Source organism: Danio rerio, chromosome 12 (assembly GCF_049306965.1).
Source record: "Danio rerio strain Tuebingen ecotype United States chromosome 12, GRCz12tu, whole genome shotgun sequence".
NCBI classification, from domain to species: Eukaryota; Metazoa; Chordata; class Actinopteri; order Cypriniformes; family Danionidae; genus Danio; species Danio rerio.
This window is the reverse complement of record NC_133187.1, coordinates 25,832,501-25,845,253: the sequence shown is the minus strand read 5'-3', so window position 1 is coordinate 25,845,253 and position 12,753 is coordinate 25,832,501. Positions and strand designations below refer to the sequence as shown.

The following is a 12,753-nucleotide window of genomic DNA, read 5'->3' as shown; positions in this document are numbered from 1 at the left end:
AGATTCATTTGAACGGGGCTTCAAATGAATCGACTCTTTAAATCCGAACAAACGAATCATCCAGCGATCGTTCGAACATACAGTTGACTTTATTATGGCTATTGCTATCAAAAAAACATTTATGATTAAGCAAGGTAAAACGATCGAAGTTTACGAAAATAGATTCATAAATATGCACAGGCACCTTTCTTTATACAAAATTAAACTTTATTGACTAATCTAACAGAAACTAAGACCTAATGCAAACACACATTCATACAAGTGTAGAGAAGAGTAAAGTAAAGTAAGAGGTTGAGATAATGTGATGATGGAAAACCTCGGATTTTGTAAGAGCAAACAAAGCAAACCAAACATAATCAATTTAACCCTTCTAGGGTCTCTTTAGGGTTGCATTTAGTTTACACCAGTTTAGATGGAAGTGTACTTGCGTTCCTCCGTGATGTGAAGAAGCTCCCTTTGTTGAGCACGTGGCTGGCTGGATGTTTTTTTGTTCTCGCGAGGCTTGGAGTGGGGTGGAGTCGGTCGTTTCAAGTTTGAGTCAGCAACGGCCAGTTGTGATGACTACTGGTTTGCAACGCACTCACTTAACTAGACTCTCAATGGAAAAAAAAGAAAAGAAGGTATCAGAGATGTGAATGTCTGAGCTGTGCTCAGGAGTCTTGCTCCCTGGAGTCCTCTGGGTTCAAGCCTTTCTCTGGCCTGAGGTTTTTGGGTTGCAGTACAGCCGCTCCCTATACGCAAAGTACGCAGGCTGCGTAGGGCCTCAACTCTGGAAAGGGGCACCATCTCGGCTGCTCAAAACTTTTTAGATTTATTAACTAATATATACATAAGCTAAGTCTAAATAAAATGTATATTAATAATAAGTTGTTAAATACATTTTAAAAATCATTTTATGAAGGACGCAAAAACAAACATGTAATGTCATTTTCTCCGTGTGCGCGGCGCGGCCCGGTCCACTTATCTTTGCGGCTGCTAGTAGCATGTATTTATAATTGATGCAAATTAAAGAGAAGTGGAAAAAAGAATAAGATGAATCCCGTGCATCACTTTCAGGTAACTTCCATTAATCTGGAAAACATGTTTTTGATTGTAAATTAATAAGTAAATTAGTGAGGCTAATGTTTAAACTTCGCCACAACTGCATCGATCTGCCTTATGTGTTGTTGTTTACGTTCATATTGTGCTTTAAACTATGACAGGACATGTTCTCCGACTTTCTGCGTTCGCCCCTCTTTCCCATGTTGTTGATAAATACACAAACTCAATTATTAATATTAACTTGTGCAATACTTTACAATTCTGTTGGCACACCAGCTACATACACATGCACTGCACAATTATTTCACTGTATCTGTTTTTTATTATTATATAGTTATTATGTTATATAATTATACATAAAATAATTCTCTGCAGTTATCATTCTTTATTGTTTTGTCTATTTTATTTTATTTATTTCATCACCTTGGAATTATAAGGTTTTATCTGCGTTCTGAATGATTTTGAGATATTGAGCTTTAAAGTTTTTGCATTCCATAGCAAACAGTGTGTGTGTGTAATGTTTGTTTTTTACAAAGAAAGTCCTAAAATGTAGACAATTTATAAAAAACATCCCATATTGTAAATAAGCTGTCATTTAATAAGAATATGTCAATAACTCAATTTTGACAACAATGTCAGATAGAACCTTATAATTCTAAGGTGACGATTTATTATTGCTGCTGTAATTATTGCTTGTATCACTGCAATGACAGTAAAGTCTCTTTAGTCTTTACATCAGTGGATTACTGTGTTTTTAATAAGCCAGTTTTTCATTTTTGTACATTACTATATAAAATAACAAAACTCATTCTGTGATTTTTAAAAGATCAATAATATTAAATGAGTCAATTTACTGTAAACCACAGGCCATAAACCATTTTTATTGCATGAATTCATTAATTATTATTTTTTTCTGAATGACAAGAAAGTTTTTGTTTAAAAATACACTCAATCATTCTTAAAAACCTACAAATGTCTTGGATTTAATCTAAAACCAAGGGTCAGCCTTTGTCGCCGTAGATAGTGCAGGTTAAATCCTCATGTAAGTTGTAGTTTAGACACATTATGAAAAGTGCTTGACTAGCCCATTGTTTTAATAGTCTGTCATGAGTTTTTCTTTTAGTGTCTAATTTCTTCTGTATTTTACACGGAGGTTCAATGCTGAATTTTGTCACAAAAGAAAATGAAGTGGCCTGACCAGCACTGCCCCAGCAGCTGCACAAGTGCAGACAGGATGCAGCCCTGAGGACCTACCATCTCTACAGGTACAGAGAGGGTTTTATTCCTTACCTTTTGTAAATGTTTGAAATTAGGAATGCTTCTGCAGAAGACATGTCAGTGTTTATTTTTTAAGAAAGCTACTATTCTGTAATGTAAATAATTGAATGTTTAAGTCCAGCTTTGAGTGTTTATATGCATATTCATGAATATAAATAAATAAATACATGTTTAAATACATATGTTTGTGTGATTTTGTTTCTCTGTGGGGGCACCACAGTAAAATTTCGCATAGGGCACCCTTTTGGCCAGCAGTGGCCCTGTATATGTATATGTATATGTATATATATATATATATATATATATATATATATATATATATATATATATATATATATATATATATATATATATATATCTGATATTTCCAATATCGTGCAGCCCTGATTTATATATATATATATATATATATATATATATATATATATATATATATATATATATATATATATATATATATATATATATATATATATATATATCATATATATGTTATTAGGGTAATTAGGCAAGTTATTGTATAACAATGGTTTGTTCTGTAGATTATTGATAAAATATACAGGTTAAAGTGGCTGCAAAATTTTGACCTTAAATGTTTTTTTTTTTTATTATTTAAACTGCTTTTATTCGAGCCAAAATCAAACAAATGAGACTTTCTCCAGAAGAAAAACTATTATCAGACATACTGTTAAACATCATTTGGGAAATATTTAAAAAAAGAAAAACAAAATTAAAGTAGGGCTAATAAAACATCAACTGTGTGTGTGTGTGTGTGTGTGTGTGTGTGTGTGTGTGTGTGTGTGTGTGTGTGTGTGTGTGTGTGTGTGTGTGTGTGTGTGTGTGTGTGTGTGTGTGTGTTTGTGTGTACGTGTAATGATGTAAGTGTAAGACGCTCAATATTTAACAAATTTAATTTATTATATTAGACATGTTAGACCTATATACTATTTTTGTAATACATATAATATTATTACCTCTTCCCAACCCCGGAATTAATTCCCATTCCAAAGTCAAATTTACATGAACAATATTACAAAATGAAAGTGAAAATAATAATTTAGTCATACTGCAGCCCAACCAATGTTTCTCTTTTTATCATTTTACACTTTACAGTACATGTATCCTGTAGTAGGCTATATATTTACATTATGCAGTTGTGTAAATTCATGCATCCCACTGAGCTAGATTTAAAACATTTGTTGATAACATTTATTGCTAACAGTTATAACTGATTGATTGACCTCAGATCACAGATTGAGTCTCGTGTCATAAGCTTTTAACTTCACACATGGGTACATTAAAACCGAACCAACCTTTCAAATTTAATCTCTCTCACGTGGTTACAAACCTTTTTGAGTTTCTTCTATTGAACACAAAACAAGATACTTTGAAGAATGCTGCAGCAGGCACTCATTGACTTCAATAGCAGCCAGCTGAAATATCTTCATTTGTGCTCAACAGAAAAAAAAACAACTCAAATAGGTTTTGTATAAGTGAGTAAATGATGGCAGAATTTTCATTTTTGGATAAACAAATATATTAAACAAATATTTAAAAAAAAAAATCAAAAGTCACAGTAATTATAAATAATCCCTCTGAAAAATACTTCCAAAAAACAAATACTTAATGTAAAAGTAAATTAACTCTGGTACCTTGTATGTTTCCATGTGCGTCAGAAGAGGGTATAAAAGATTTATTAGAGCCTACGATAATTGTAATGCAGCTCACAACAGAAGTCATACGTGGACAGAAATGGAATGAGACTGACATCATAAGGTCTATTATATCTTAATGGTCGATGTTGTCAGCAACAACAATGAAAGATGGATGATTGCACTGTGACATCTAGTGGCAACTGCTTGATTGATGGCCTGTCAGACTGGAGATTTCTCATACACAGTTCATGTATGTCACCCATCAGTCTTTTATCGGCATTATTGATTAGAACGCACACAAGACAATTAAAACTATCATTCACCCACACATGTAATTAAAACTGATGGGAGTCATATTTTTACATGTAGCACAGCGATCGATAGTCAAATGGGTAAATTGCTTAAGCTTGGATGTGCTTACGGCAAATTCATGAGATGTTTGCAATAGATCAGACAGCAATAAAAGGGTAAATATTCAAATAAACTTCAAATCCTGAACCCACAAACTCTAGAAATCAGAAGAGATACCTTTTAAAGTCAAAAGTAGTGACAGATAATTTCTTCTGTCCTGTGATGTGCTAATAAGTGAGTCAGAAGAAATGGAAACTAGTAGGGTGGTTCTGCTATTTGTTTGCTGATTGAATGGATCTGAATGTGAGCGTGTGATTTATTTTGAAGTAAACCATATGAGTGGAGAAGTCTGTCATTTCACTGGAAATTTCTTAATTTCAAAATATTCTGAAATTCAAGAAGCATGGTCATTGTGTTTGTTTGTTTTTTTTTTGAGAAAAAAAACAGCCACATAGTTTCATTATAATATAAGCTACTCAATTAATAAAAGTAATTTAATCGTCGGCATTATACAAAATAAAATCTAAACAATAAATATTTTCTTATGCCAAAGATACAGTGGCTCAGAGAACTTTAATTTAATTTGCGAAATTAAGAAAACACAATAAAATAGAATTAAATTAGAATTTAAGAAAACACATGCAATTACAAAAAACACCAGCAAATGCTGCAAATCCTCACAACGCATACACATTTTTTTTTAAATGTGCTGCATTTTCCCACAACACAACACAAATTAATTAAATGCACTGCATTTTTCTACAACACAAAAAAAATTATTAAAACGTGCAGCATTTTTCCAACAACATAAACAAATTAACAAAACGAGCTGCATTTTCCCACAACGAAAACAATTTACGGAAAATGCACTGCATTCACCCACAATGCAAACAATTTACGAAAACGCACTGCATTTACACACAATGCAAACAATTTACGAAAACATGCAGCTTTAGCCCACAATGCAAACAATTTATGAAAACGCACTGCATTTACCCACAATGCAAACAATTTACGAAAACGCACTGCATTTACCCACAATGCAAACAATTTACGAAAACGTGCAGCTTTATCCCACAATGCAAACAATTTACGAAAATGTGCTGCATTTTCTCACAACTCAAACAAACAATAAAACTTGCTGCAGTTTCCAACTACACGAATTAACAAAATGTGCTGCATTTTCCCACGCAAACAATTTATGAATATGCAAACAATTTACGAAAACACACTGGATTTTCCCACAATGCAAACAATCCCACAAAACTAGCAAAAAGAACAGAACAAAGAACTAAATGTTTCAAGGGGACCCAAAAACATGACAGATGCTGCTTTGCAGTACTGCATTTGAATTAAAACGTACTACTCAGCCGTTTAAAAAAAGTATGTTTTATACAGCATAAATGAGAGTAGTATAAATAGAACTCGGACATACTACATCCGCCATTTTGTCATCATCTCACGCCCTACCCGCATCACTTGCTTCGCTTTACTCCCAATAGATCAGACAGCAATAAAAGGGTAAATATTCAAATAAACGTCATATCCTGAGCTCACAAACTCTAGAAGTCAGAAGAGACACCTTTTAAAGTCAGAAGTAGTGACAGATCATCTCTTCTGTCCTGTGATGTGCTAACAAGTGAGTCAGAAGAAATGGAAACTAGTAGGTTCTGCTATTTGTTTGCTGATTGAATGGATCTGAATGTGAGCGTGTGATTTATTTTGACGTAAACCATATGAGTGGAGAAGTCTGTCATTTCTGCGCTGCATTTTCTTACAACACAAACAAATTAATAAAACGTGCTGCATTTTTCCACAACACAAATTAATAAAACGTGCCGCATTTTTCCACAACACAAATTAACAAAATGTGCTGCATTTTCCCACAACACAAACAATTTATGTAAACATTCTGCATTTTCCCACAACGCAAACAATTGATGAAAACTCACTGCATTTTCCCACAACACAAACAATTGATGAAAACGCACTGCATTTTCCCACAACACAAACAATTCCACAAAACTTGCAAATAGAACAGAAAAACAGAAATGTTTCAAGGGGATCAAAAAACATGACAGATGCTGTTTTGCAGTGACTATTGCTGGGTCCGAAATCGCCTACTACTCAGTATGCACTGCATTTGAATTTAAACGTACTACTCAGCCGTTAAAAAATTATGTTCTGTACAGTATGAATGAGAGTAGTATAAATAGAACTCGGACATACTACATCCGCCATTTTGTCATCATCACGTGACCTACCCGCATCAGTTGCATCGTTTTACTGCCATTTATGAATTCTCTCATAGTGCATCATGGGATAGTGTAGCATCCATCCAATGTGGTTGTTCCTATATCAGATATGGTTGCAAAAATTATTTATATTATTTATTAAATTTCCCAGTAATTGTATTTTATTAACGTCTACCACCGTTCCAACCCTAAACCCAATTGTCACAGTAACATAAAAACAGCAGTTGTACCAAGTATTATTTATGTTATCTGTTAAATTACCCAACAACTTGTATATTTTAATGTCTACCCCTACCCTAACCCTAAACCCAACTGTCACAGTACTGTAAAAATATGAATTTTTGTTATACAGTGTCATAAATAATGCTGCTATATTGATGCGCATATTGCACTTCCGGGCGGCCATATCCTATCTAGACTTCACCATCCAATGCGCATTTTAGAATCTCGTCGAAAGTAGTAGGTCATGGTACTTCTCTCGCATACTGTTTTTCAAATTCTATGAATTCCGATGTTTTTAGCGTACTATAGTATGGAAGTATGTGATTTTGAAAGCTGCTTATTGCTCAGTGATGTTGTAGGTGGTCTTTGAAAGGTGAGTGTTTTGTTTGTTTATTTTAATATCCTGATTGCTTTGTCTTTAGTATTCATTAGCCTAAATAACTAAATCTAAATAGCCAGGTCTGTCACATTTTAGGGTCTCCTTGAAACATTGAATAAAAATGTTGTCAAAAAATGCAGCGCGTTTTATCAATTCATTTGCATTGTGTGAAAATGCAGCGTTTTTTTTTTTTTTTATGTGTTTGTGTTGTGAGGATTTGCAGCATGTGTGCTGTCAAACGGGTGAAAATCTTTTTTCAATTTGCTGGCATTTTTTGTAAGCGCAAGTGTTTTCTTAAATTGCAGCACATTAAGCTCTCTCAGCCACCATACCAAGATCATTTATACAGCATGGAGACTATAACATGCAAGACAAAAATATTTATATCTTAACTATGAATTAACAATTACTACCCTCAATGTTTTGCTAATGTGTTAGGTACACTGTGCACATAATTAACAAATGTGATCATTTTAAGTAAATTGTGCAAATGATTTAATTATTCGTTCCCTTATTAGATTTAGTGTTTTTTTTAATTAGCAAACAAAGCTGTTAAGGTTAGTAAATCTCAAAATTCTGTTTAAAAAATTGATATTTACCCATTATAAAAAAATAAAGCATAAACCAATCATTAGAATTAAGTGAGTTGTAAAACATACATAATTAACCAAAAAACAATGTAACAAATTAGTCAAATGTGCCAACAATTTATTTTAATTAGGAAAACAAACTATTAAAGCGTTGACAGTAAAACAGACTGACATATTTGTAAGCTGGGGCAACAGCAGTTTATTTATGGCCATGATACATGCTCATGCAGGGTTCTGCTAACTTAGTTCTTTTGTAATATGTTGCCAACTTTATTATTGCTTAGTTTAATTTTTATTTTTTTGTTGTTTGCTTGTTCCTGTTTCACCTGTATCTTATATTTGTTCCAGTGGTCACCACTTGTGATCACCTGTGTCTTATATGGTTTGGTTCAGTTCAATCTGTTTGTAAATCTTTTACATTGTTGTCTGTGGCTTAGTCTGAGTGTTGGATTTTCTTTTTGTTAGAAGTTAAATGGCCACACTTGAGATTCACATTTCCTTCTCGTCTTCTTTGTGTATTTTGTATATCCATTTAGTTTTTAATTTCACCAGTGTACAGTAATACAGAGCAGTAAAATAGTTGGGTTAATGCTTGAATATGGGATTTAACTTTAATGTTTTAAACCTGTTTGTGCATGTGAAATTGTGTTCTGTTTAGATCTTATTTATTTTGCATTATATTCAGTTAATGAATATCCATGTTCATGTAGCCTGCTATCTACCATACAAAACAGTTGTAACACAAATTACAAGGTCAAAAATAGGAAATGTATGCAAGTTTAGACAGCATTAGAAAAAAATCAGCTCATGCAGAGGAGGAGGAGGTCAGGAAATGAAAACATTTATGTAGAAAGCAATACTGTAAGCTGGACAATGGCTGAATTTGTGAGGTTTAGATTATTGCGTTTCACATTTTCCTGTGTGGTTAATAAAAGACTTGTGATTATCTCAAATTGAGCTACTTCATAAATGAATACAATGTAAAATACCAAGGAGAAGGATGCCTGTGGCATAAATAGCTACCTGCGCAGATTGGAAATGAGAGAAACTCATGGTTTGAAATAGTAAGTCATGTTAATTTCTTCTTCTGAGTAATACTTTGTGTAGTTTAAAAAAAAAGTGAAAAGGATTTCACCTCCCAAGGGGATGTTCTTTCTCAAGATGTTATTTTTGTTCAAATCTCAAAGGCTTGCAGTTAAAGTTTATGAGGGATTGAAAATGGATAATTAGCATTTAAATGATCTAACACTTGTCTTTTTTTCCTCCACCGCGGCTGTCACTGTAACCTTCTGTGATGCGCTTTCGTCAGATTGCACTTATGCTCGTCCGGCTGGGGAACTGACGGGTCTGTGACTCAGTTAAATCTACTGGTGTGGACGCTGCCAGAGGGGTCATTTCATATGAACTCGCAAGTTGCTGAAAATAAGCTTGATAAGCAACGACCAACTGTTCAAACATACGAGGTTAAAGCCGATTCTTTGCCTGGGGAAGCGTATCGTTTCAGCGGGGTCACTGCAGGTGTCGAGTGACTCTGGATATTCCCAGCAAACAAAAGCTCGCATAGTGTGAAAATCCGACGCTTTGCCTGTTTAATTATTCAGGGAACTCATTAAGAAGAGTGGCCTTCTTTTAATATAGGTTAATTAAAAATTTTATTTCCGAGTTTCTGATAAGCCTGATGTAGTCATGCAAAGACAATAACACACAAAATAGCTAGATAAACACGGCTGGCTGGATGGAGAGTATATGACCGTGGAGGATTATTCTGCCGGACTCCCTCTCTCTCTCTCTCTACTGAAGTATAATCTCCTCCATCTTCTCTTCTGCTGGGCTCTGTACCTCACTGATTAACACAATGTCTAAGTGATTGACTGCAGTCATTATTTAAACGGACGTTACCTCACCAGGGAGGTTCAGATTTCTCTCAATCAGCAACTTCTTCACACAATCAGCGACTGTTTCACACCTGGAACACCCATGTGATGAAAGTACCGATCCACACCAATTATTTCTGCTAATCTGCTCTGGTGAGGACAACACACACACACACACACACACACACACACACACAAACACAAACAAAACTGAGTCTTTTGTCATTTAGGCTGCTTGTTTTTAATTTTCTGTGAACCATGGAAGAAAGGCCTACTCTGCTAAATATTCAAGATGCTGTGTTTAATTTAATAATAGCAAATTATTTTGATTGACAAAATCTTTAAATTTGTCCTATATTAAAGGTCACATATGGAAAGGTCTTTTATGGAGATGCAGTAGCGCAGTAGGTAGTGCTGTCGCCTCACAGTAAGAAGGTCGCTGAGTCGCTGGTTCGAACCTTGGCTCAGTTGGCGTTTCTGTGTGGAGTTTGCATGTTCTCCCTGCATTTGCGTGGGTTTCCTCCGGTTTCCCCCACAGTCCAAAGACATGTAGAGGTGAATTGGGAAGGCTAAATTGTCCGTAGTGTGTGTGTGTGTGCGAGAGAGTGGATGTTTCCCAGAGATGGGTTGCGGCTGGAAGGGCATCCGCTGCGTGAAAATGTGCAGGATGAGTTGCCAGTTCTTTCCGCTGTGGCGACCCCGGATTAATAAAGGGACTAAGCCGACAAGAAAATGAATGAATGAGTGAAAGAGTCTTTTACACAATGCTTTTAGCTAAAAACGGAAACGATTTTTGCATTTTAGATGCTCACACTAATGAAAGTTGCAACATGGGCTCATTCTGAAAACGTAGCCCTATATACATTTCTGGACATTGTCGTCTTCAAAGGTTCACGAAACCCTCGAGTACTTTTTTTGAGATTTTAACAGATTTGTGTGTGTTTACCATCAGTTACGACAATGTTAGCACCTGTTAGCTTTAATTGTGGGGAAAACTGGATAATTTTAAGCTTTTGTCAGCTAATTTCATCTTCTGGGTTTAAAATGATTTTTGGGGCGGAATCAAAATCGATGTATCACAAAACTGCTAGTGCAAAGATGACGCGCCGGTTTTCTTATCTTCTGAGAAGAGCCGGCTTCTTAATTATTCATGACTGCACGTGCTTTCCAAAGGCAAGACAGACCTGCCAGTGCCAAGCTGTGAGACCCTATGTTGATGAATGGGTGAGACCGCGTCCACAGATCTACAGCACACGGTATTTAGCTGTTCATGAAGGGTCGTATGTGTTTGTTTCCATGATCCACAGGGTTTGTTGCATGTTTTTCCCCGCGATGCTGTCAGGACCGATACAGTAAAGCTGTTAGTTTGCAGCAAGCATTTTTGTCGGGAGAGCAGTACGAGAATTGGAGAATGGCGGACGTTGTCTTTTAACAGGAGTTCGTTCACATTTAGACACATCACCGTGCTGCTGTGTTTGCCTAAATCCTCCAGATTACCAACAGAGCTAATGGTTAAAATAGACAGGGCAAGAGACCTGCTGCACTAACTCGGTTTTCAGACCCGGGGATTGAGGGTAAAGTCCTCATTTATAGTGTTTATATGAACACGATTATCTTTATAATGATATTTAAATTGTGGTTGTGTGATTATATATGAAATTACAAATAACAAATGTAGCAGGGCATTAAATTACTGTTTATTTCTTTGCACTTTGACTTGGTAAACTATAAAATCATGCGTCTCCTCACAGTTTGTGTCTCATTTTGTGAGCCGACTGACAACAGTTGTTAGCTCCCCTCCTTCTCCCCTGCTGGCCACACCCACTTCTGCCGTTTGCTTGCGGAGCTCCACGACCATTATGATGCATCTCTTGAAAAAATTCTGAGGTAGACCTGAACCAAAAGTGGGGGGTTTTATGGCCCTTTAAAACCAACGCTATAGGGCGGCATGACGATTACCTCAGTGTGGACGGCTTTTCTGCTTTTACCAGTTTTTTAGTAGCTCGCCACATACGTCGGCAGTTTACTGCAACGCCGGTGTTTGAGTCTGGTGAAGAACAGTTCCAGAAAGCAGGTAAAAACAAAACAAAAAAAAAAAACAAAAGCCAAAAAACTAATTTAATTGAATGAGAATGTGGTAAAATCTAAAAACATGGTAAAAATCTGGCTGCCACGATCTTTTTCTGGATTGCATTTGAAAACACTGTCACTTGGGTTTGGGAAAGTAGTTAGGCAGGTCACTCTGTGCTTTTGAAAAACACTATCGGTTGGGATTAAGGCCAGCTCATGCTGTGAGATTTTTTTTAGAATCCTGAACGATTGCAGCATGTCAGACTGCATGAACATGGCTGCTATGCCACACTTTAAGATCTCAGCTGCCATAATGTCAGACTGAACAAAAATGAAGACACGCCAAACACGGGAGAAAACTCCCCTGGTGTTTGATGCCATCTATCTGTGCCACTTTCACCATCCTGCATTCTGAAATGATTCCTCACAGCAAAATGTAAATCTGTAGTGGCAATTTTGCACAAGGCGTGTCTCAATAAAAAAAAAAACAGAAAGAAAAACACTGTTTTGACATTTCCCCATGGTCATTGGAACTGTCGCATGGATTGCGTCATTAGACTTGGTGCTCCTATTGCTTCTGATTGCAACGAGCACTAAGCGGCTGTCTGAGAACATGTCAAACCAACGATCAAATTGATCAGGAATCTTTTAGGATTTCACAAAACTGTTTCAGATGACAAAATCGTGACTGAAATCTCACAGTGTGAGCAGAACTTTAGGGAAGGAGGAGAGTGGGTCAATCAGTTGACAGCGGCCAGAACAACAGGCGCGAATGGCACTCATAAGAGAAACTTGAGATCTTGAAAAGCATACACATTGGCTTTTGGTGGATTTGCAAAAAACAAAAGAGCCTACAATTGCAAACTGTAAAACATTGGTTTCAAATTTAAAAAAAATAAAAATAAGGCCAATCTTGTGAGAATAGGTGATGTCATGCGCTTACAAATATGGGTCACACTTTACAATCAGGTTTATTAGTTAATGTTAATTAATGCATTTACTAACATGAACAAACAATGAACAATACATTTACTACAG

The 12,753-nt window shown here is 35.7% G+C and overlaps 1 long non-coding RNA gene across 1 annotated transcript in view; it reads right to left on the bottom strand.

The window, feature by feature from the left end:
• Positions 1 to 7,379: 7,379 nt before the first annotated feature.
• Positions 7,380 to 12,753, bottom strand: part of LOC141376803 (uncharacterized) — a 12,824-nt gene continuing 7,450 nt past the window's right edge. The window contains exon 3 of the long non-coding RNA XR_012388002.1: positions 7,380 to 9,795. This is a non-coding gene — a long non-coding RNA (uncharacterized lncRNA). The remainder of the gene's footprint in view (positions 9,796 to 12,753) is intronic.